General features: G+C 43.0%; 1 protein-coding gene across 4 annotated transcripts in view; it reads right to left on the bottom strand.

The window, feature by feature from the left end:
- CSGALNACT1 (chondroitin sulfate N-acetylgalactosaminyltransferase 1) overlaps positions 1-19,821 on the bottom strand; it is a 339,564-nt gene extending 319,743 nt beyond the window's left edge. For all 4 annotated transcript variants that reach the window (XM_028124037.2, XM_028124040.2, XM_028124036.2 and 1 more), the window contains exon 1: positions 19,725-19,821. The gene's annotated coding sequence lies outside the window, so the exon portion shown is untranslated. The remainder of the gene's footprint in view (positions 1-19,724) is intronic.
- Between the last annotated feature and the right edge of the window lie 2,801 nt (positions 19,822-22,622).

Raw genomic sequence — 22,622 nt, 5'->3', positions numbered from 1 at the left:
CTGGGAGGAGGAGCAGGAGAACACATGGAAACATCAGGAAACTAACCATGTCAAGGGTGCACCCTGGGACTAGGGAGGGTGGTGAAGGGGAAGGCCTCCCTTAAAGCAAGGGAACCGTCAGCTCTCTCAAGAAGGGGGTTTGTGACACACCATTTTACAACCTTTTTAAAGCCCAGGAAATATGTGCTGCCACCTTTCCATAAGAAATTCCATCAGGATAGCTAGAACACAGTGCCTCAAAATAACTTGTAACAAAAATAAGCTTAAAAGTGGTTAAGATGATAAATTTTTTGTTATGCATATTTTACCACAATTTAAAAAAAAAAACTTCTTGCTTAGGCTTTAATTCCTAATCAACACACAACAGATATTTACTTGTCAGCATCCTCTATAATTTTATATTAAGAATCTCTTTTAAATTGTTGTCATGGTGAATAGTTTAGAAAATAAATTAAAATGTTGAATCAAATAATAACCAAGTTGTCAGAACATGCTGCAGCTCTACCTCTGGCATTTCAATTCTGTACGGCATTAGAGTTTTGATCTCCATAAGGCACTGATAGCACACAGAAAATAAAGTAAGATCATTTCTTTTAAAAAGTGTCATCTGCCAAACCCTTTCTTACAATCCATTCTAAATCTTCCAAGTTAAGAGAATCAGGTAATGTAAGCGAACATTGCAATCTGGATCAACCTAGCTTGACTCAGATCTCCTTTTTCTAGAAATTAGTGTGCTAAAGATGGCATGTTTTCAAATGAACTAATATCACGGCTAATTGTATTCTTCCTACTGTCTTTGACGGACACGAGCTAACAAGAAAAATCTGCACTCAAAAATACTATTTTTAATTTCCTGAAATAAAAAAGTAGAGAGTTTTTATGGGTGTTTCTACAGGATACACCAGTTTAAGATCAATAATTGTCTACTGTGGTTAACCCTATTTATCAGCTGCCATGAAAACACGCAACAGAATTAGCTGCTGTGCTCAAGTACCATCTCTTGAAAACCAGAACATGAAAACAAATCCTGGCTTGCCAGGAGTTGATCTTTCACTTAGATATTAAATTTCCCTGACCTTGAAATTAGAATAAAAAGCAGCTGTGTTTTTATGTGGCTTTCCCCCAGCGTCAGGACAATAGAGGGCACATAGCAAAGGCCCAATGACCATGTGTTAATAAACAACAAAAATAATGTCAAGGTTCAAGAGTTTACAATAGATACGAAAAGCAAGAAGTATTCATGGACACCTTGCTTTTGGCAACAGATCAAGTTGCAAAAAGGTTACATATGTGGATCTTTATAAATTATGTCACTGTGAAGTACACTACCTCGCTATATGAACTGCTGTCTGTATACCCCTGCGTTACTGCAACCGACGAGGAAAGTTTGGTAAGTTTGGTGATGTAACTTTGACCATACTGGATTTGTTGCTGTTCTTAACTTGCTCTTCCTAAGGGCAGATCATGTAGACAGCTCAAATTCATTTTGGAAGTATTAAGAGGATATAATAGAAATAACTAAAAAGTGAAGCACCTGTACTTTCAAATGATTATACTTCTTAACCACCCCTTCATAGTGACATATTGGGGAGCGGGACAGCAGTGAAAGAGGATTTCTGAGGATTAATCACAGAATTTGACAAAAAGCAGAACATCTGGACAGAATTGGGGGGAACAGGCAGGACGAGCCTATCAAACCCATTGTTTTCTGTTTCTTTTGTTTTACATGGCAGTGCTTTCTGTGGAAGGTGTCCAGTAAATTCGATTTGAATTAAAACAATCCTATCCATATATTCTAAATACACAATTTTATAAAGCATTCTTGTCAACTTGGAACATGCTCCTTATGGCATGTTACCATTACAAGATCACATCCAAAGCCCACACTCTACCCATGGTCAATGTGAAATTCTATTCAAGCGTAAAATAGATTCTATTATTTCTCACTTCAAAGACCTGTACTTCCCATTATTAAGAATAAATCAATTCCCTTGCCAGGATAACCATCAAGTCAGACTCATACTGTCTCAAGCGTTCCAATTTAGGAGTCACAGCTGTGTGACACATGTTTTTGTATCGATATGGATTATCACTAACCTCCTCCACAATTGCTAAAAAAGACTTTTCATCTAAGGGTGACAGAGGCAATGCACAAGGGACTGTGTGTGCTGAGAGGTTTAGGTCTTTCTGCTGAGAGAGAATGACCACATGCTAATCTATGCATGCTTTTCCACGCACCTGAAATACACCTAACACACATGCTCAGCTTTTGCAATTGAGATTCAAACAAACAAAAAGATACTTTTTTTAAATTGTTACTAATTTTTTTAAGATTTTATTTATTTATTCATGAGAGACAGAGAGAGAGAGAGAGAGAGAGAGAGGCAGAGGGAGAAGCAGGCTCCCAAGGAGCAGGGAGCTCGATGTGGGACTCGATCCCAGGACCCTGGGATCATGACCTGAGCCGAAGGCAGATGCTTAACCATCTGAGCCACCCAGGCGCCCAAAGATACTTTTTGAGATAAGGAAATTTCTTTTCTTTTTCACTCATCAATATATTTTAATCATATTTTCACATCACTAATCATCTATATCATCATTTTTAATGGCCTATCATAATTCCTTTATCTGGAGGTACTATAATGCTTTAACCATTTCCCATTGATTTTTAGAATTTTTTTCTATAGATAAGACTTCAATGAACATGATATACCTACATCCTTTTCTTGAGTTTTTATTTAAATTCCAGTTAGTGAACATGCAGTGTAATATTAGCTTCAGGTGCACAATATAGTGATTCAACACTTCCACACAACACCTGATGCTCATCACAAGTGCTCTCCTTAATCCCCATCACCTATTTCACCCATCCCCCCACACACCTTTAGATACTAGTCTGATGCTCTCCTAAGAATAAACCCTTATGAGCAGACTTACTCTAACTTAGAGTATGCATTTTTTTTTGTATAACTGACATATAACATTATATTAGTTTCAGGTGTACCATGTAACTGATTCTATATTTGTATATATTGCAAAATGATCACCACAATAAATCCCCTTAGTATCCAACACCATAATAGTTACAAAATAATAAAAATTTAAATATGGCCTGGGTATTAGGTGATTTTAAAGGCTGATTATTATTATTTTTAGGTGTGGAAATGGCACAGTGGTTATGTATAATAAAAACCTTATCATATAGTTGAAATTCATATAATATTCAAGGAATATTCAGGGAAATCTTTGCTAATCAAGGGAAATTCTAGCAGGACCCATAATTCTCTGCCACTTACAGGTAACAAAGTCCTAAATTTACTTTAAGTCACAAAATGCAACTGTGATTCAGAAAATGAAATGTAAAGTTCACCATATTAATGGACCCTTTAAGTAAGGCAAAAAAAAAAGAAAAAAAAAAAAAGACTTCTTGCTCCACCGCATACCCCCAGCTAAGATCTGTATAGGCCGTCTGCCGGCCTCCATCTCTTCTACCCACTTCCTGCCCTGCTTGCTAGTGGCAGCTACTTCACGGCTACTGCTATTAAAATAAAGTGACAGAGGCTGCTGCTGCCTCCCGATGTCCGTTACCCCTTTGTCTTTACAAAAAGAATCCCAACTTTAGGCTGGGCCCATTGCTGCCCCCAAACAAGCTGGGATTTCCTGGTTTCCCTCAGAGCTAGGTGTGACCCTGTGACTGAGCTCTGGTTAATGAGATATAAGCGAAAATGATGGGGGTATACTCTGAAAGAATCCTTAAAAGAGATGAGGCGGGCCTTTCCTCTGCCCTTCCTCTCCTCCAGCTGCCTGGAACATGATGTGATGGCTGGAGCTTTAGCAGCTCCCCCTGACCATGGGCATGAGGACCACATTCAGGGCCACGGGAGCAATGAACTAGGAGACTTATTCCTGCTAACTGTGTGGAGCCACCATCCTATCCATGAATTGCCTATTTCCTGACTTATTCTATGTAAGAGGGAAATAAACTTCTATTTTGTGTTACCATCGTTCTTTCATTTATATGCAGGCAAATGTACTCCTCACCAGTACAGACGGCTTCACATTCTCTGAACCAGTAGCTACTTAAACCCGACTCCCTCTTATGGATAGTTTTGTGGGGCTCCTCTCAAGATCCTTGTGGTATGAGTGATGCATTCAGGTCCTTCGTTTGCCACCCCCACCTAGGCCCCTGAAATTCACTTTATAATCTCTCTGCTGACTGTGCCACTTGGGCAGAGGTCGAAGGGTTCCAGGCTGGCTCTCCATCCCTGCATGGGCCGCATCTGGTCCGTGGGAAGCATGCACAATCCCTCCAACAAACTTGGCAGTGGGGGTAGCCCTATCGCAGCTGCTCCCCACTCAGCCACAACACCAAAACATCTCACCAGAGTCAGAGCCAGTCTGCTGCACTCCCAGCTCCCCGGGCAACCTCTCTCCAGGCTGGGACTGAGGGACAGCTCCCCCACCTCATGCTTCTTCCAGGAACATGGGGTAGTGCAGACTCAAAGCAGCGGCTTCTCTAAATAAATCCCCTTACAAATCTCATATCGATGCTTTTTATACCATCAGAGTGAAGATTTTCAAGAGCTGTGAACCTGACGTTCACATATTTCCTTTGAAAATGCCTATTTTGCTCTTTCTCACAACTTATTTTAGTAACCTCTATCTAGTATATCTTGAAGTATTAGTCAAACTTTCCAACTCAACTGCCTATGACAAAAACAATGCATTACGTGGGGATGCACATTTGTAGTAAAACTGTAAAGAAAAGCAAGGAAACAATTAATACAGTATTTGGAAGAGCAGTTACCCCTGGGGTGGGTGTGGAGCCAGGATGAAGGAAGGAAATACCACCAGGAAGTACATGCAAGGGGTTTCAAAGAGAACATTCTAGATGTTTATCTGGGTAGTTATTCACTTTGTTATTATAAGTTAAAATGTGAACACATTACATATACATGTATTTATTCACAGCCTATGATGTAAAAGAACAAAAACAAAATAATATCTAAACTCCACAGCAAAGTAATTTGGAGATAAGACTGCACTCTGGAGAATCAGGCCGTAAACTCAACACAAAATACAGGAAGCTGGTCAAAAAATGACTTCTACAAGTGGTTGAAAGATTTCCTCGAAACATCAGAGTGTTGTTCTTAGTAGCTTCTGTAGTAGTGGTTAGTTCTGCGGCATGGACAATGCCCTTAGCATATCTAATCCTCTTCACTGTCTGGATGACAGGTAGGGGACAATTGAGCTGACCCCACTGGCCGACTCTACGCTGGTGATATCAACACTGAGCAGGAGCGACATTTGATAAAGTCTTTTGAATTCTCTCTGCATTACCTTTGTAATAGCCAAAACAACTTTCTGATTATGATTTGGCTTCTCTGGAGCTTGTCTGTGGGAAAAGAAGGTGCTGATCATGTAGATTTTATTGTTGCTGTTATTAAGGCAACGTTAGCTTTATTATAACTCACAATGACAGCTGATATTTCTTGTATGCTTATCTCACTTGATCCTCACAAAAATCTTCATCCTAGTGAGAGGCAGCATAGGACAGTGCTAAAGATCATCAGACGCCAAGATTCAAACCCCAGCTCTGACGCTTAGAAGCTGTGTAACTTTGAGCAATACATTGAACTTCTTGGGCCTCAGTCTCCTCATCTGTAAAGTGGGAGTAACAGTAGTTCCCACCTCATGGCATTGTTGTGAGGATTAAATGAGTGAATATTCCTAAAACTCCGAGACACCAACTGTCATGTAGTAAGTATAATATAAATGTTTGCTATTACTCCATGTTATAGACAAAACAAGTGAGGCTCTGACCGCTGGGATTCTCAAAGGCAGGCACTGGCTCGGAGTTCTCCGTTTCTAGCAATATACCAATTAGCAAACATAAAATGTAAATTCTTCTGTAAGCCCAGATAGACTCAGATTATAGCCTCTCTGCCTTCAACTGGTTGTAAAGCTGCAATCTTTCCTTCAAATCGTTTCTAACCCGCCCAGGCCAAGGGCACCCTATACCTTTGAAGGGCCTGGGAAATGGGAAATGGTCCGGACGTCATCCTCTGCCAAGGGTCTCCAACTGCCCTGAAGAGAAAGTGGTATGGAACAACAGATCCCCAGTTCCTGCTGTTAATACCCATGCGAACTTGGCTGAACCACTTCACCTCTCTGAGCGGCAGCTTCCCCATTTGGGAAGCAGAAAATCTGTAAGTTCCTTCCATCCTTTGATCTTTGTATCCGTATTTTAATCCAGAGCCAAATGTCATTTTGATTTGACTATATACACAAACAAAATAAATTCTCACTTTAAGGAGATATTCAGACTGCTTTCCACAATGCATAAATAGAACACAATGCCACTGCTACTTGCAACTGTAAAGGGATAAAGGCACTTTCAAAAACCCCAACACGAGCTGCTGGGACTACTGACAGGCAAAAACCTATTAGCCTGGTAACATACATCACATGAAACTTATGGCTTGAAATCTTTTCTCCCTGAGAATAACAAGCAATAAACTAGGCCTATTCCTAACCGGTTCATGCCCATCAGCCCCAGATCACACTTGTGAGTTCATGTGTGCCTGTGTGTTTGTACACGACCACTGTAGACTGCAGATTTTTCTAGAAATTTAAACAATAAATGAGAAAGTACTATGGATACCTCAAAAAAAAAAAAAAGACAACATCCATTACAGTGGTTGCCTCAAAATGATGCGAGATAACTTATCAAAGATATCAGAGTGATTAATAATCTTATTTTGGGCCCTGTACTAATTAAATGTTTGCTATTAAATCAATGATGCAAATAAATTTTTTAACTAGACTGTACAGAAGAAATAAGTTGAAAAAGATTGTAATGGATCAGATCACCTCATGGCCCTTCAGGTATAGTGGCTTGATATCAAAAATTCTTGTTATCAGTAGTATGTATAAGATGCAACTACTTACTGACTGGCTTTCTCTTCTTCCAAACATCATTGTAACTTGTATTTTCATCCTTTAGAGCTATTTTAAGATTCTGTAATTTAGTAAAATTAATTTTATCAGATATATCTGTTCAGAAGCCTGATTCACGCAAAATGCAAACTATAGATAATAAATTTCTCCACTTATTTTTAAAAAGGTCTCATAATCTTTGTAGTATGACCCTTCTTAACAGCTCAACAGTGCTGAACCCCTCATCAAACTTCCAGGCACTCTATTTGGTTACCTGGACTCTGATAGAAGGGGGGGAAAAAAAAGACGAATGATCAGGAATCTGAGGTATGTTGTAGGTAATGACCAGGTTGTGATTCTGAATGATAATGCCAGGCTTGTACTAAACATTTTCCCTAATTAGACTTCACACAAGGGAAAAATGCTTTAATATTTAACAAGTATAATGGTGTAATCAATGTACACAAATCAGGCCTGATAAGGAATATTGCTTATTAAAGAGAGAGACAGATGGCTCCAGGAAAGGTATAATCATTAAATGTAAAATCTCACAGGCTCCAACTGTGAACACCAACCACGTACTTTCAAATTACCACTCCAACCCCAGACACTCTATGCATTATTTAGATCTGTCCTCTTGCTTATAGGTACACCCACACCATAGATTTAATAAAGTAACTGGGTTCAAAAAAACTCATCTTTGCTGTTTCTCAAAGCTGTCTTTTCCTAACCGCTCTTGCTGCCGTCAAAAATCCCACTGAGTCAAGATGTCCAACATCTCTGTTATAATCTTTTCAGTTAGATAATTAGTCCTCCTTTTTATTATGTTCAAGAACACTTAATGTGTTGGAAGCTATCCTGACTCTATTAAATCCACGCAGCCTGCCACAAGATTATGAATACATAATTTGTTTATAGGTAGCTTGTAAGAAAACAATACACAGGAACATAGTTAAAAACAGGCATACTTATGAACTGCAAATCATAGCAAGAGATTTCTAAGGGTGGGTTATCTGTTCGGTTTCTCTAAGGCCAGCTTTGCATGCAAACACAAAGATCGTAGAAGGCAACTTGCCCATTCATGAACCCACTTGCTTACTAAGCCTGTTGACTTTTAAATGGCTGCATTTGTCCGTTCCATGCAAGTCACAGAAGAGCTCTCCGTGCCTACACACTGTGCTACACATTCCTTGGAATATATTGAAAACCTGTGTCAAGTGCCATCCCTGTGCTCCAGGAGTCTACAGACTCATCCAAGGAGGACAGAGAAGCAACGACAGTGCCCACCACCATGTAATGCCTGGTACCCGTGGAGGTACGGTGACAGTCCTGCAAGGAGGAGCTTTCATGGCAAATAGATCTACGTTCAAATGCTGGTTCTGCCTGTCATAGGCATCTGACCCAGCCGAGGTAGTTCATCAATATAAATCTCAGTTCCTCAAATAATATTGCATGGGTTTAAAAAAAAATTCCACAAATAAAGTGCTTCAAATAGTGTTTAGCACAGAGTGGATTTCTTCCTAACCTTCTGCCATTTCTGCTCTCCCAGGATAAAATGGGCCTCATTTTAATTGAAAAACCAATTTTTCAACCCCCGACTTAGTGGCAATGATACCCATATCCACATCTTACCTCTCTTTGGCACAAACAATGCCATTTTTTATTTGTGTCCCCAAACAAAACCCTCCAGAACTATTCTTACCAAATCTTTCCAGAAAGAGCATGGATTTGAAGCGCAGAGAACAAAAGATTTCAAATTTTAATCCACTAGCTGGATATGTACAGATGAAGCTGAGCGCATTTAAACTCAATTGGATTCACAAAGCTTATTGCTGTGATTTCCATTTCTGATGTTGTCAAGTCAACAGGAAATAAAAACCAATCCCCTTGGCCTTGAAGTGGGCACTGAAAGCTTACTATCCCCAGGGAAGATGTTCTGCGAGTCATTAAGCTGTAGCTTGATGATACATTCCCTTCTTTGTATTTAAATCTACTGTGAGCTCCCTGACGTCAGAAACCCCTGTCTTTTCATCGATGCATCTCTAGCCCTGAGCACAGTGCCAAGCACACCGTAGGACTGCCATACCCAGATTCTAAACAACCTGATAATGGGCAGGTATTTAAGCAGCATCGTTGTAGGGGCACCTAAAATTACCAGCCAGCTAGCCATGGTGCCTAATGATGATGCATGATGGAAACAATGTACCTGAGTTCCATTCCTAACAATGGAATTCAACTAAGTAGCTGGATCATCATAGACAAGGCACTTTGCCTCTCTGGGCATCTTTCTGTTCATCTGCAAAACACAGAGATAGTCTAAATGATCTCTAATGTGCTATTATTTCTGCAAAATACTGATGTTAGACCAAATGATCTCAGAGATGACACTATTCTTGTTGATGTATTTTTGCCAACCAATGATTCCCCCTTGACTTCTAACTCCAGCAAGTCATGAACAAGACTATTAAATGAAGTCTACAAATCCTCCAGAGCCCATGTGTCCCTTTCAAATATGCAATATTGCCATTTGAAAGATTTCCAGTTCATCTAGATAAAATAAATAAACATGGCCATCTTTATTCAAAGCTTCTCCATTCATTCTCTAACCCTCATTCCTAAGTGATTAGAAGCAGCAGTAATACCTGTCCATTTCACACTGGCATGATATTTGCCCCAAGAATAATCAAACAGTCACTTATGAAGACCAGGGAAAGGAATCTAGAGAAACAGGTGTCTCCCATGCATCTTCACCCTAAGCTGGACCATCACCACAAGTCAGGCACCTCCTCATGCCTTCCAGCAACCAGAAGGTTCTATAAAGGACCAGCACCCACCTCCCACCTGCCCATGCTGGTGGAAAATATAAATACTCACTGGTCACCCTTTAGCCATCAGTAAAATTCACCATTTTGAAAGGATGGAAAAGAAAGCACAGTCCAGGTAGTCAGTGAGCAATTCATTTCTACAGTCAGTTCCTGGGATCACTGTCTTGAGTGGGAGAGAATCCAAAAAGCTTATAGTTCCTACAACTACTCCTACCTCATTTCCCCCAGAACATGAACCTGAAGACACCTGCCCTGCACAAAGGGTCTAAAGAAGTATTCTCATGGTCTCTGTTATCCACCCTAATAATGACCCAGGTTTTAGTCCAGACTCATTCTCAGAGGAAGACAAAAAATAATTCCAGTGAAGCTGGATAAATTTTCCTATATTCCCAAAGGATACTCATGGAAAACATCCTCAAGATTTTTAATTACTGAAGTGAACAATATACTCCCTTCAAATAAAAACAAGTTTTGAGACAACTCAAGACCCAAGATGTTGAATCAGCTTACTTAATCCAACGGAGTTACTAGCTTTATGCTCAGATTTTGGCTTTGACCTCCATTTGGATTGATGAATCGATTCACAGTCCATAAATTTCAGTGCTTTTCATTCAAATGGTCCCTGAGTCTCAATGATTAAATTCCTACTTTAGGGATTAAGAATGTGTTCGTGGCCACAGAGTCAGCTCCGTGATCCTTCCTCCACCAATCTAGTCTCCTTCTGTAGCAACTTGTCGACACCTCCATCTGGAGGAGAGATATACACATACTCTTCAAACTGACCTCACTCCTGTTATTCAGGCCCAGGAAATCTATGCACCATGAGTTTAGTGAAAAAAACAAAAGGAATCTCCCACCAAAGAACATGCTTTAGGTGGAAGCCAGAGCTGACAGGTCATAGGTACCTCCAAAGAAATCCCCCCCAGAACACAAGTCTCCTCCCCTGGTTCCTCATTATGTAGCCACAGAGGTATTTAAATAAATCTTATTTTTATGCAAATAAGATATTCAAAAGCATCCTGGGTATTTTGAGTTATTTACATCTACAGTGGCCAAAGAAGAAGTATTTATTTCCTATCCATTTATGTATAGAGTGGCTGGTAAATAAGAAAAGGACAGCTACTCTCCTTTGGACAGCTAATTAAAGTAGCCAAGGGACAGCAGGAATTCATTATTTAACAATAAGTTCCAGCTACCACCTTGTTCCTCTCAGTATAAAACTGGAAGTTATTGGGGCACCTGGGTGGCTCAGTTGTTAAGCGGCTGCCTTCGGCTCAGGTCATGATCCCAGGGTCCTGGGATCGAGCCCCGCATCGGGCTCCTTGCTCAGCAGGGGAACCTGCTTCTCCCTCTCCCCCTGCTCATGTGGTCTCTCTCTTGCTCACTCTATTTCTCAAATAAATAAAACCTTTAAAAATTAAAAATAAACAAAAAATAAAATTGGAAGTTACATAAGCATACCAAAGGTGGTTTTCTGGGATTAGTGCCCATACCCAAGCATCTTATCATAGTGACATATACACGGTGGGTGTTCAAGACATATATGATTAAAATCATCTAGAACTTAAGACATTAAAACTATTCAAGAGTAGAATTAGAAAACTCAAGGTCCAGGACAGATAGAGAATGCTCTTCCTAGTCTTCTAAATACTCCTTGATCCTTGTTTTCTCTTCCATGCTTCCTCCCTGTGTGTCTTTGTAGTAATAACAACTGATGGGCATTATTTACCATATGCTAATTGGTTTACATACATTATCTAAATCAATCAGCAGACCGTCCAATATGATAAGAACTATTACCCTCGTTTTACAGATGAGAAAACTAGGATCTAAGGAATTAAGGAACTTGCCCAAGATCACACAGTGAAGAAAGAATGGAGCAACGAAGCTGGGTGAATGGACTCCAACTGCCAACCCCATTCGCCAAGGTGCTGCTTCCTCATTCAGTCCACGGTTCTGTACTTTCTCACTTGGAGTGCTCAGCACACACCTTCATTCCCCTGATCTTCCCAAGAACCATATGAACTAACTTGGATTTCATTTCAAGGACTATTCTTCTTCCCACTAAGCTATCCTTCTGTTGTTGCTGTTGTTGTTTTTAAGTCTGCTTGTTCATTTCAATACACTTCACTAATTCTCAAAAATGGGCTTTTGAAAATTACAGTAACTTGCTTTAAACAGGCTGTTCCCCAATTCGATACTGTTTTTAAATGTTTTGCATTTTTTAAAAACCCTGAATCAAGCTCCTCTTGCACCTGGGCAGGTTCTGTTTGCTTATTCACAGAAGGGCTGGTTTATGCCTCTGTGCCAACGCATAATAAATAATGAGTCAAGGCCTCCTGCCCCTGGCTGAGGTACACAGTCCCGAACTGTAATGATTTTGTAAAACCCACATTCCCTCCCTACTGCACAGAGCATCTACCCTGGACACCAAACAAGGTGGCTCATTATCATAAAACCACTAGGAACATCTCTCTAAAAACATTCCCTGATCTTACAACACAGCCACTCTACAGAAATGCAAGCACGATTCTATACTGGGCCCTGTGCACCTGGCTCCCTGCCTTCCTATGAAACGGATCTGGGTGTATGTAACCACATCTCCAACTGGAACCACAAAAATAAAGGCTTGTTTTTCTGTGATTCCAGCTACCTCTTGAAGATCTAGAGGGGAACTGGCAACAACTAATAATTTTGACTTAGCTCCTTGCTAAAAGAGGATGCACTGCTTTTGGAAAAACCCTGCAGTAGGAGACCAAGGAGCTAGAAGCATATAATAGGCAATGCACCAACCTGGGGACACAGAGAGCTACAGACCTCCTCCTAGCTCTTCAGCAGAGCCCAGCTAGCCAAGAGCGCACATCTGAGCCACATGACTCAACTTTGTGCCTCTCAAGAACAAGCTGCTCATGTTCATGCCTTGCTTTCCACCTAGATCCCAAACCCTTTCTACTCAGCCCACCTCCAATTTCACTTCTGGCTTGTTCTAATTTTCATGAGACCTGAGTTCTCAGCTCCTCCCCAAAAGAGCCTCACGCTCATACCTTGGACCCCAACCTTATTCTACATCATAGGCACCTATCTTGGGCTCCAAGCTGCCTTTGCCTTCTGGGATTCATCCTCTTCTGGCCAGCCTGGGTAGCAACCCAGTGTGATAGGAACCATACACCAGCACCAGCTCACAAATGACCCAACACCAGGTCTGTCCCAGGTCCCAAGAGGGAGAAGCAGAAAGGAACATTTTAAATGAATTCATCACAGTCTACCTTAAATTTAGATATTTTTTCTTCTTTTTCTTTTTAGATATTTTTATCTCTACCATGCCCCCCCCCCAATGGGGGTGGCAGGAGGAGCGAATGGGAAAGAATGAAAAGAGACAGATAAGAAAGAAGAAGGGGAAAGGGGTGCCTGGGTGGCTTAGTAGGTTAAGCATCCGACTCTTGATCTCAGCTCAGGTCACGATCTCAGGGTCCTGGGATTAAGCCCTGCAACCGGGCTCCCCGCTCAGTGGGGAGTCTGCTTCCCCTCTGCCCCTCCCCCCTGCTTGCCCGCTCACTAACGTGCTCTCTGTCTCTCTTTCTCAAATAAATAAATAAATCTTTAAAAAAGAAAAGAAGAGAAAGAACACCGCTATCCGTAGCACCTACCACCTCTGGTGGCTTGGCTCCTTCCCTTCACAACTCCCTTAATTCTTGCAACAGCCTATAAGGTATGATTACCCCCATCACGCACACAAAGACACTAAGCCCGTAGAGATGTTCAATGATGGGAGCAGGCACCCCAGTGAGTCAGTGGCGGAGCTGGGATTCAAACCCCAGGACTGCCTAGCTCCCTGGGCTTTCCTCTCCACTGCCTTCCAAGCTGTCTTCCCAACCTGCCATTTTTGTAGTGTCCAGCAGACTGCCTAAGGAGCGAATAATGAATATGTGTTGAATGAATGCATGAATGGTGGATTCCGCCTTCACACCTTAATATTCTGCAACCCACACACTTGATTTTATTCATATATTCTGCTTATAACAAGCCTGCAAAGTGCCTTGATAGGAAGTTAAATGTTGTACAGAAATAAGTTGTACCACATTGTATTGTATTTTGAGCTACTTGAAAAAGCTACACACAAAAATCTATAAATAAAAAAATGCTGAAGCAGACTTCCTGATAAAAATTCATTTGTCATCTTGCTCCATCATGTCCAAAAATGGATATAAATACAATAATCTAAGGAAAAAGTTTTCATGTTTTGCTAACCCTTGGAATACTAACATGTTTTCTGGACTGCCAAGGCAGTGAGTACTCATGCCAGAAAAGATGGCACAGAGGGTTTTTTTAAGTTTTTATTTAAATTCCAGTTAACATACGGTGTAATATTAGTTTCAGGTGTACAATATGGTGATTCAACACTTCCATACGTCACCCTGTGCTCATCTCAGCAAGTACTCTCCTCCTTATTCCCCATCACCTTTCTCATCCATCCCCCCACCCATCTCGCCTCTGGTAACCAGCAGTGTGTTCTCTAGAGTTAAGAGTCTGTTTCCTGGTTTACCTATCTTTTTTTCCCTTTGCTCATTTGTTTTGTTTCTTAAATTCCATGGTATGGTATTTGTCTTTCTCTGACTGACTTATTTCACTTAGCATAATACTCTCTAGCTCCATCCATGTCATGGCAAATTTGAATGGCAAGATTTCATTCTTTTTTATAGTTGAGTGATATTCCATTATCGTGCATGCGCGCACACACACACACACATCTTCTTTATCCATTCATCAATCGATGGACACTTGGGCTGTTTCCATAATTTGGCTGTTGTGGATAATGCTGCTATAAATATTGAGGTGCATATAGCCCTTTGAATTAGTATTTTTGTATTTGGGTCAATACCTAGTAGCGTGATTGCTGGATCGTAGGGTAGCTCTATTTTCAACTTTTAGAGGAACCTCCATACTGTTTCCCAGAGTGGCTGCACCAGTTTGCATTCCCACCAACAGGGCAAGAGGGCGCCCCTTTCTCCGCATCCTCAAAGATGGCACAGAGGTTATGAGCTCAAGTCGTAGAGCCAGGTGTGGCAGATGGGAACTCAAGGCTCAGGCACAGAACCCACAAACTGACCCGGGGCAGGTAAGACACCCTCTAAACCTTAGTCTTCTCATCTGTAAACTGCAAATACTAATAGCGCATGCTTCCTGAGGTAGTTGTGCTGATTCACTGAATGACTCACGGCCCACACTTAGCAGAGCAGCTGCTATGTGGGTAAGTGGCCCTGAGTGTTAGCCATTTTTATCACCTGAGGAGAACTATAATGGAAGTGCGACAAGAAACCTGAAATTAATCACCTTCGCAAATGTTATTACAAGCACTAAATTCACCTGAATCATCTGTTCCAGATTATTGTGGTAAAAATGATCTACCCTGAAAGCAATACCATCAGTAATACAAAAATAGTAACAATAACAACCAACAGTGATATTTACTATGTGCCAGGCACTGTTCTAACCACTTTCCCAGACAAGAGCATCACACACAGTTGCGTAGCTGATGCCACACAAGAGCGCCCAGCAGGAGGTGAGTGGGGCTGAAGTCCAGTCCACTCTCAGTTTACCGTGCCATGTACCCTGGCATGGGGTGGTCCACCACAAAGGGGCACCCCGTGGGCTGGCAGCAGCTCTGTTTACATGCATTAACTGATGCATTAAATTTGGCAAATTTCTAACAAATGGGAGACAGAAGTAGAAAGTTACTTTTGAGAGTACCCAGGACCCAAGTCGAAGACCATCATTTCAGTAATTGCATTAACAGAATAGATGAGTAAACCCCAAGTCACCAGCGAACAACACGTATTATTAAGCTGCACAGCCATGTGCCACATGGGAACATGAAAATAAGGCAGGCCCTGGTGTTGGGTAGAAATAGACAATTCCCATCCACCTCCTCCCCACCTCCTGCTTCCCTCTTCCTACATCAACTCAAACACCTGTCTGTGTGATAATGAAACGAAGTATCATCCTTGACCCCCGGATAACCAAATGTTACATTTTGCACCGTCTAAAAACAACAACAAAAATTATCTGTGTGGCAAGGTAATGTTTCACTAAGTGATAGGTTCCAAACACTCCACTGCAAACTCTAGCAAACAGTTACCATTTCTGTCCCTCCAGGAGGCACCTCCCCAACGAAGTTTCCTAAAAATGACTCCCAGGTATAAAGACATTCATTTCCTGCCACCTCAAGCATCTATAATCTCGGTCAGCTCAGGGGCTCTTGCCCAAACTAAAACCCCTCATCCTGGACATAGCTCTATACCTCTCATGGTGGCTTAGACCTAGCATCAGCCCGGGAAGGAGAGACAGGGGGACACCACACCCTTACAGGCTGGATGTATGAGGGTGAAAACAATACTCTTCCAGTTCCAGAGAAGCATCAGTTTATGCAGACAGGATCTGTTTTAACTTTTTTATATGCTCAGAATCCTAAAAATAATCCAAACATCTTTCACTTAATCAAAGAAAAGTCATAACAAAAATTATCTCTGACCTTTACACAAAAGTTATTCCTCTTACTCAGTTCCCTAAAGAGTCCAAATCTAGACCGTGGAAGAAAAACAGTGAAAAACAGATTGCCGTGTTTTAAAATCCCACCATGTAAAAATCAGAATTGGATGCCTGATCATTTTCTGAACTCAGAGGCATTCTGCCAAGAGAAAAAAATCCCTTGGGATAAGAATTTGGGCCTACAATGCAATGCTCTGAACTCTTTTCTGACTGTTGTTAATTTTACTTTAAAGACTGATGGTGTTTAGTTTGCCACTATAATTAAATTTCACAGAAAACCTGGAATTTTCTCTTATTCATTTGTAAACAATATGGCAATATTTTCAGTAATAATGTGTGCTTACATATATTGTCAGTAATTTTTCCACCAAATAGCAAATTACATCTGACAAAAACACCAACACACCTTTGAGTTGTTCAAGAGTCCCAATGACTAACTTCATTAAAATTAGAATTTTGAAATAAGAGCTCTTTTAAAAAAACTCACAGAAGAAAAGTGCCTTTCAGTGACACATCTTGGAATGCAATGACACATATTTCTTAAAGCTGGAATTTAATGTGGCCCTCTTTTAAAAGAAAGAGAAAGAGAGAGAGAGGGAGGGAGGGAGGGAGGGACACCAGAAGCTTCTGCTACCAGGATAACATTCCTTGAGAAACAACTTGTATTATTGTTAGTGGTACAAATACCTATTTAGGAAATAAAGCAATTTTAAACACGTTAAAACATAAAAAATAAGCTTCACCAAAGATGTATATACCTAAAAACCTGAAGATACTATAACAAAATCATATATTTGCCTTATTAGTTTTTTAAAAAATCATATATTTGAATATAAGGATGTGCAAATTAAAAAGCCCATCCTTAAATCTCCTTTAAACCTCTGAAGTGATTCTAAAACGGTACCGAATCCATCATTTAAGATGGCTTTCATTTATTTTTAGGCCTTTGGTAATGCTTTTCACACAGGGTTGCCCTTTTGTAATAAAGTATTCCATGTCAAGGACCGAGGAAGTTTAATTCCTTTGCTACCTTAAAGGATGGCATAATGGCCATAAATGCCAGTCCAGGGTGATACACTATGCAGAGGAGGCCCCTAGTGGTGAAGCTGCTGCTCCAACTTGGCTTTATACATTTTCTAAGACTGCTTTATCATGAGGGCAAAATCAATAGGTAATAAAGTCTACCTGAGCTTTGCTTCTTTAATAACCTCTATTAGCCCTAATCTATAGTAGGGCCATCATTTGGAATCCCAAGGTCCTTTCATCAGGAATTTATATATATATAAAGGATGGGACCTGAAGAATAATTTCATTACATTCTCCATTTAAATCAACGAATACTTATGAAGCCCTTACATGCTGCTAGGCACTGAGCTGGGCATGGAGGCGGGGTAAAGAGGAGAGATGAGCACCCTCATAGAGCCTCCTGTTATTTCTTTTCAACGTAATCATATTAGTTAAGGACAGAGATAGGGAAACTGGGAAGTACGATTCACCATCTTATGACCTTGTGATGGGTTCTTACCAACAGGAAAAACCTGAAGTATTGCCCACCCCCACCGTCGAAGGGTCAGCTCCTCACTTTCAGTATATACAGGGCAGCATCTGAGGTTCATCAACAAAATGAGGTTGAATGAATGAACGAGTGGAAAATAAAATGTCACAGGATTTTTAAATTAAAAAAAAAAAATGTTGAAACATTCCAGAGTTGAGGATTCCTGAAAATAAAGGAAGACAAAGGCAAGAGACAACATTTACGAAGTACTTAGCGTGCTCCAAGCACTAGGATAAGTTCCTAAATGTTATTTCATTCTGCCTAATACCTCCATAAGGTGAGGAATATTATTGGCATTTTACGAAATAGGAGACTATCTCTGGGAAAGGGTAAGTGACTTGCCCAAGGTTATACATTTGATAAACTGGAGAGGCTGCTTGGAGCCCAGGTACCTGGGATGGCAAAGCAAACGTTTGCTTCACTGTAAACTGGTGAATCCCAAAGTTTGAGATTTTCCTTTGAACCCCATTAATACAGCTTGCCAGCAGACATACGAGATTTGGAACACAAAGATGAACAGAATTAAAGCCTTTCAATACTGTATAATTTAGAGAACATATAGTATGGTAATTCAATGCAGAGGAATTATTAAATATTTAGGTATGGCCCATCTCTTGCTTTCCAGGAACTGACATTCTCTGGGAACACAGAGAATTAAGCACTATTACACGTGTTCGAGGCACTATTTATGACTAAGGCTTTGTTTTTTTTCCTATATGCTTCTATTTCCAAGTTTGAAAGACTTTTCTCCTTCCAATTAGCAACATGACAGCACTGCCCAGGGCTTATTAACGCTCACGGTGCAAGTAATACTACAAGAATTATGACTGCCTCGTATGAACAATGTTAACAAAATCCAAGAAATCCGGTAGAATTAAATTTAAATTTCTAGTAAAAAGATGTGAGAGCAGTTAATTATATCATCTAGACCTATCTAACGACATTTAAGTAAAAACTACTCCAAGGAGTCAGTCTCTCATTTATTCGTGTTTCCCAAGCCTCACTGTTCGGGCATGTACAGTGCTGTTAAAAATCTCTTCCTCTCCCATCTCTCTTTCTCCGCACGTCGATGGAAAGATAACTTCAAAATCACTGACGGTAGTGCAGGTGCAGGAAGTGTCGCGGAAACAACAACTTCGCCTTCTCTTTGTACAGCTTTCCTCCTCCTCCCGGCGCTTCAAAACCCTCACCCCCAGACTATGCCCTCGAAAGAAAGGCTTCTCTCCACTGACAGCACAAAACTCTTGCTCGGAGGGCGCCCTGCGGACCGCGCTGAACCTCGGACACAATCCCCCCGGCCCCGCTCCAAAGCAGGCGAGCACGCTGCCCACCGGCCGCCCTCGGCACGCCCCCTCCACCCTCTCCAGCCCAGCAAAAATAATACACCAATGCCAGCAAAGTAGTCCCGCGGGCACGTGTGAGGCTACTTTTTCAGTACGTGTTGGAGAAAGCAATTAAACAGTCAAAGGCCACGAGAAAGGGTGGCAAAGCCGAAGTGACCGCCGGCGCGCAGCGGCCGCCGACCCTTCCTGGCGGCCAGTTTCTCGTCCTCGCGCGTCCACCTGAAGGCGCCGCGCCCTCCGCCGGGCCGAGCCGCCCTGGCCCCAGCCCCCGCCGCCGCGCCAAGCCCTCTCCCCCGCCGGCGCCCGCAGCCCCCCACCCCCACCCCCCGCACCCCCGCGGCCGGCGGACGGCGGGAGGCGGGGCGCGGCACAGTCTCCCCCGCGGCACCAGCCGCCCCGGGGTCGCGGGCTGGGCAGTGCGAGAAAGCCGCGCGGAGCTGCGCGGACCCGCGAGCCGCACCGACGCCCCCGCGCGGCGCGCCACACCCGGCGGCCCCAGCAGGGGACCCGACTCACCCTGAGGCGCCCTCCGGGCTGCCCGGCCGGCCCCCGCTGCTCCCGCCGCCGCCGAACTTTCCCTCCTGCGCGGCTGCCGCGGGCTCGGCTCCACCTCCCGCTCCGGCAGCCGCGGAGCCTCCAGGGACCCGGGGGGCGGGGAGCGGCGGCGGTGGCGGCGGCGGCGGCAGCGGCGGGCGGGCTGAACCTCCGCCAAGCCCCAGCGCCCCGCCGCGGGGTGGAAGCCCGCGGGCCGTGAGCCCGCGCTGCAGCCGCCCGGCGGGGGTCGCGCTTGGCTGCGCCCACCCGCTTCCCTCGCCGTCCCTCTGCAGTGCGACCCTCCGCCCCGTCGGAGAGGGGCGCCCTGGCGGGAGCCTGGCCCCTCTCTGCAGGGGGCACGCTGGACACCGGGGGTCCCCTGCAGGTGACTGGCACTGAGGTCTGGAGAAGTTGAGGGAAGGGACCCGGCCACTGAGGCGCGGCCGGTACCCCAGGGGAAGGGCGGTCAGGTGTCCTTCGACAAGTTTGTGGTCCTCCCTCTTTCTGGACAGAGTTGCCCACGCCCCTCCCTCTGTTTCCCTTGCCATCACTGGGCTGCCCTCCCCTCCCTGGGCCGGCTGACTTACCAAAACTTTGTAAATTGGACTTCGGAGCATTAATACTGTAGTCGGTGTCTTTGCGGCCCCGGTCAGTTATAACATCTTCACTAGAGAACCTTTATTGACAGCGAAGGTCAGAAACCCTTTGGCTCTGAGACTCCACCACTGTGGAGAAGTGATTCTGATGGCCACTGAGAGGCCTGGGAGGGGAAGGCGGACAAGGATGGAAGTCAGCAAGTGGGCTATTGAGTAATGAAAGACCCTCACGCACACGCACACGCACATGCACACACCCTCTGGGGCCAGAGGTGCATTTTATTTGTAAGTGTTCCAGCACTTCTCTGGGGAGAGGGATTTTGGGGGCATTATGTTCCCCAATTCTCAGTACAATGGAGGAGACTCAGGAGGAATCAGCTGAAAGAGGTGATCTCTCCATTTACAGATGCAACTTGCAGAGTCCCCCTGGCTGAGCCATAGAAGAACCAGAGCTAGAAACCAGTCCTAGGACTCCTGGTGCAGTGCTCCTTCCACTACCTGACCAGCAGAAGGCTCAAAGCCCCCATAATGGGAGGTTTCCAGGCATCAGACTTTATGTGGGCACAGGGTAGTGGTCCTGGAGGCAATAGGCAGTCCTCAAGCAACCAGCAAGCACTTACTTACCTACAGGAAGCATCCCTGAAGCAAGCCTTGCTTCCTACTAGGACTCCCTAACACACCAGGCTCATCCTTCTTCCAATGCATGCTGCCCTGGGACTTTAGGTGGCTCTGTACCCACCCCACACCCCTGAGTGGGCTAATCACCCTTGTGACATAAGGCCCCCACAGTAATTCAACTGGGATTTCAGAAAGAAGAAGAAGCAGGTATGTATCAAATGAATGAAAAATACAGTGTCTGTCTTGTTACTGCCCCCAAAATGTGGCAAGGTTATGAAGTCATAAATAAATGGTTAATCTAGCATCCACATATATGTAGGTACAAGTCATTGGCCAAGCCTCCTCCATACACTGTTCTCACAGCAACCTCATGAGGCAAATCATATGACAACCCCCAATGTGCAGATGGAGGGGCCACATGGAGGTTACAGTTAGTGGTGAGTTGTGCAAAGGTCAGAGCCTGCACAATCAAGCCCTCTGGGTAATCAAGTAACCCCTTCAGAGCCTTTCCAGATGTCACGAACACATTCCCACACCTTCACATATTGATAGGCGGGTTGTTAAAGCATCGATTTTCTTTCCTCCTTTTCTTCCATCTCTCTGTTCAGTGATGGCTCCAGAATCTCTATATAATAGGGCTTAAGGGAGGAATCTGGTTTGGAAGATGGGCCAAAGATTTGAGTAAGGGTTGCTATGCTGGCACACTCATAGGCTCAGATTCTAGGTTTGCATGGACTGGGTTGGGAAGGGAGGAAGAAGCAACTTCTCCCAGAGAAGTGCTGTCATCTAGAAGAGAGGGAAATCACTTCAGGATTAATTACATTTCCTTTAGGGGCACAAAACTTACTTGTAAAGGTACCTGAAGAGGTTTTCCAAATATATCAGCACAGCAATATACGTATCAATATGTATCAGTATATGTCTATATATCAAAAGTCATCAGGCCAATGCTAGCTAAGGTTTGATGCCTCTAGGTACATCCTGACAATAATTAGACGATGAAAAAATAAGGTAGTTGAAAAGTGATAAAACTACAAAATTAAGAGCATAGTGTGAGAAAAGATACATTTTTCTGGGGGCGCCATGTGGCTCATTGGTTGGGCGTCCAACTTGTGATTTTGGCTCGGGTTGTGATCTCAGGGTTGTGGGAGGGAGCCCAGGGTCAGGCTCCATGTTCAGAGGGGAGTCTGCTTAGGATTCTCCCTCTCTCTCTTCCCCCCTACCCTCCTGTGGGTGCTCTCTCTCTCTCTCAAATAAATCTTTAAAAAAATAAATAATTTAAAAATACATTTTTCTGGAAATACTAGAAAAGTAAATATTTCAATTATTATGAAGGGGCTTTTGGGGGAGTCACTGTTATGAAGCAGGGTCAGTCAGTCACCCTTAGTCTTCGTCATTAGCAGAAAGCACTGAATGAGGGAAAAGGTCAACCAGCTTGCCTCTCTGGCTCCCATCCTATAATGACACCTCACAGAATTGTTACCAGTAGAAAGAGGGGTTCCTTTAGACTTCAAAGACCAATTGACCAGAATAAATAGGTTGAACGCCAGACCTAGATGTTAAAAACCAATTTATAAGGCTGAATTTTAAAAAAGGTTTTCTGCATGGATTTTAGCTTTGAGCTGCAGTATTCTTATGTAAACATTTTCATAAGCATAATGATTTA

This window comes from Eumetopias jubatus, unplaced genomic scaffold (assembly GCF_037043125.1).
Source record: "Eumetopias jubatus isolate StellerSeaLion01/CBP00866 unplaced genomic scaffold, mEumJub1_p1.0 scaffold_2, whole genome shotgun sequence".
NCBI classification, from domain to species: Eukaryota; Metazoa; Chordata; class Mammalia; order Carnivora; family Otariidae; genus Eumetopias; species Eumetopias jubatus.
Note: the sequence above shows the minus strand (reverse complement) of the source record. Positions and strands in the feature narration are given on the sequence as shown.